Source organism: Bidens hawaiensis, unplaced genomic scaffold (assembly GCF_021521415.1).
Source record: "Bidens hawaiensis isolate Kalapana, Puna unplaced genomic scaffold, B.hawaiensis_p1.1 tig00004795_1, whole genome shotgun sequence".
NCBI lineage: Eukaryota > Viridiplantae > Streptophyta > Magnoliopsida > Asterales > Asteraceae > Bidens > Bidens hawaiensis.
In genome coordinates, this window is record NW_027491299.1 from 1,475,362 (window position 1) to 1,478,846 (window position 3,485).

Below are 3,485 nucleotides of genomic sequence, written 5' to 3' on the forward strand. Positions count from 1 at the left end.
TTGCTGATTATTCAGATGATGAACTGCCACGAACCTATGACAAGATTCATTCAGTTCCATCTGATTACCTTACCTTTTTATTTCCCCCTAACATTATTGAAAGTTTTGCAGGGTGGTTCAATGGTGAAGAAGTACCATTTGGAAAAATAGACTTTGGGGAAGAGGATGAAGAAGAACCAGCTGCTGTGAAGGAATCAGATGCAATGAAAGAATCAGTTAATGAAGAGGTTGATGTTGAATCAGCTGAGGTGGATATTCAAGATGATCGGATTGAAGGAATAATTGAAGATCTGACTGATGAAGATTTTGAGATCTCAACTGATGAAAGCTTACCAGTAGAGCATGCACTTATGGCCAATCAGGTAACTCTAAACTCTAATGTGTGTGAAAAATGCGAGTGACCATGTGATGAGTGTGAGTTCAAAGATTTAGAGATTAGAGAACTGAGAAAGCATTATGATAGTGCTTTATTAGACTTGAAATATGTGAAAGAGGCATATGATAAACTCCAAACATGTGAAAAGAAGCTATGGGAGAAAATACTACTAGATGAAAAGACCATCTTAATACATAAACACACGGTCGAAGATAAGCAAATTGCCATTAACAGACACATTGATGAGAATGCAGCTCTCAAAATTGAGTTACAAACACTCAAGATTGAGATTGAGAGAGTAAAATTCAAATAGGTTAGTTATGCTGCTTCATTATATGTTCTTGATCATATCATGCCTAAAAAGTCTTCAAAATCTGAGGATGAAGTGACCGAGAACATCAAATCCGTGGATTATCATGCGGTTCCGCCACCAATGTGGAATGCTTACATTCCTAAGAAACCTAAGGGTTTCAAAAATACTTTAAACATGGAAGTCAAAACTCCACTCCATGATTCCACCGTGTTTGTTGATGAAGATATCATAGCTTCTGAAAAATATTGAGAATGATAGTTTCGGATGTGATGGTTCAACAGGGATAAAAGCTGCCGAGTTCGAGTTAACCGAACAACCTGTAAATGTTCATCTGTCGGAGACTGAGAATATTGCTAATTCTAAGAGATTTGCAAAAACCAGTTTTTATAATAGGCAATCTCATGGAATTAACAAACCGATAATGGTTAACAAGATAGTGTTTGTTAAAGGAAAAACTTCTGAGTCCTAAAAGGAAGCCATTTTTCAAAACCAATCCAATCAAGAATTTTATCGGTTAAAAGCCGAATGTGAACGTGTGAAAACAGCACCTCAGGTCACTAAATTTGTTGATTGGAGGCGATGTTTCAATTACAATGAGGTTGGGCATGTATTCTATGATTGTCCAAACAGGTTGAAGCATGATCACCTTCAGCCGCAGAAGGTCGTTTCTAGAAAAGCAGGACTAGGGCATATTGAGAAACCATCGGTTGTTTTGAAATCCGAGCCTCTTAGGATTTTAAAGGGTGAAGAGACTGTAAAAAGTGGGTGTGATAAAACTGAAAGTGCTAAGTCTACACCATGCACTTTTATATCAAGACACAAAATGTCGGTCAGAACTGGGTGGCCAAAGCAGTATAAAAATGAAAAGCCACCAAGTTGTGAAGAGGATAAGAAATATGTATCTGATTCACATTTATCTAGTTCTGATCTATTGTCAAGTGAATCAGATATAGAAGATGTTAAAATGTTATTCAAGAAATTTAAACAACCCAAGACCAAGAAGGCTTGGGTTTCCTTGTTTCACTAAACCGTTTGCTGTTTGTGCAGGGGCTTCCAAGATCCCACAACTCACGTTGGATAATGGATAGTGGAGCCTCAAGGCACATGACGGGTACCCTTCATTTACTCGAAAACGTTAGATCTATTCGAGGAGGGTATGTCGGTTTCGCTGGTAATCAAGGAGGACAGATCGTGGGTGAAGGCACGTTGACTATTGGGAAAGTTACGTTTGACAAGGTAAACTATACTTCAAAGTTGGAGAACAATCTGCTCAGCATATCAATCTGTGATAAGAGCTTCTTGACTCACTTCACCGACAAGGAATGCCTTATTTTGAAACCGGGTTTCAAAATTCCTGATGATTGGATATGAATGTGTGCACCTCGTGAGAACGATATCTATGTTCTCAACATGTCTACTGCATCTACATCTACGTCAAACTCTCAATGTTTTATTTCAAAAGCCACAGAGCGGGAGTATATCTTATGGCATCGACGGATGGAACACATCAATATGAGGAAGATGAACCATTTGGTTCATAACAATCTAGTCGAGGGGGTTAACCTGAGGAGTTTCCATTTGAATGAAGAGTGCTTAAATTGCAAAAAGGGAAAGCAAATGAAGAAACCTCATCCGAAGAAACTTGTCAATTCCATCAATTTACCCTTTGATCGTCTACATATGGATCTTTTCAGTCCGGTGAATGTCAAGAGTATCACAGCGAACTCTATTTCCTCGTGGCCACCGATGATTATTCAAGATTCTCTTGGGTGATGTTCTTGGATTCTAAAGATGAGACATTTGATTTCCTAATAGTTTTGTTCAAGAAACTCGAGACTTTATACAATTTGCCAATTCGACAAATAAAAAGTGACAATGGGACTGAGTTCAAGAACAATAGAATGTTGGAGTATTGCAACGACCAGGGGATTCTTCATGAATTTAGCGCACCTTATACTCCACAACAGAACAGGGTCGCTGAACAAAGGAATCGGACTTTGATTGAAACTGCCTGTACCATGCTTGCTGATTCAAAATTACCAGTGAATTTTTGGACTGAAGCAGTGGCATCGGCTTGTTATACACTAAACCGGGTTATTACCGTGAAGAAGTTTGGAAAAACGTGTTTTGAGTTGCTTAATCGACGTAAACCTAATCTGAAGTGGCTTGAACTGTTTGGATCTACATGTACAGTTCTTGAACTAAGTGGCAAATTTGGTCCCAAATAGATTGAAGGATTCTTTGTGGGATATGCTAGTCCATTAAGACGTGTATACATTCCTAGCCTCCACAAGACCGTGCAAGTACAAAACGTGGATTGTCAATGTTACACTCCACCAACCCAACGACCTGGAAATTCTCGGCTGTTTGATTATGAAAGCCTTTAGGAAGGTTTAAACTCCCTGAGGAGACTTTATCTAATAATACTGTCACCAAGTTATATCAACAAAAGTTAACAGACAATTCAGTCAATGTACCTACCCCAGAATCTCCTATAATTTCAGCTCCTCAAATTATCCAAGATCCTATCCCAACCGATGTTGTACCAGAGACAACACCTGTTTTTTACGATGATGGTGAAACAGAAGAGGAGATAATTGAGGTTATTTCTCCTTCGTCAACTGAAGTAGTTGAAGATGTTAATGTCAATGATCTTCAAACCGAAGTATAAGTTCCTAACAAGGTCATGCCGAGAACGTTTTCCTATCATCTAGAGGATAATATAATTGGTGATTTGAACACTGGGGTTCAAACTCGACGTCAAATTGACCAAAGCCTTCAGTGTTTCTACACAAG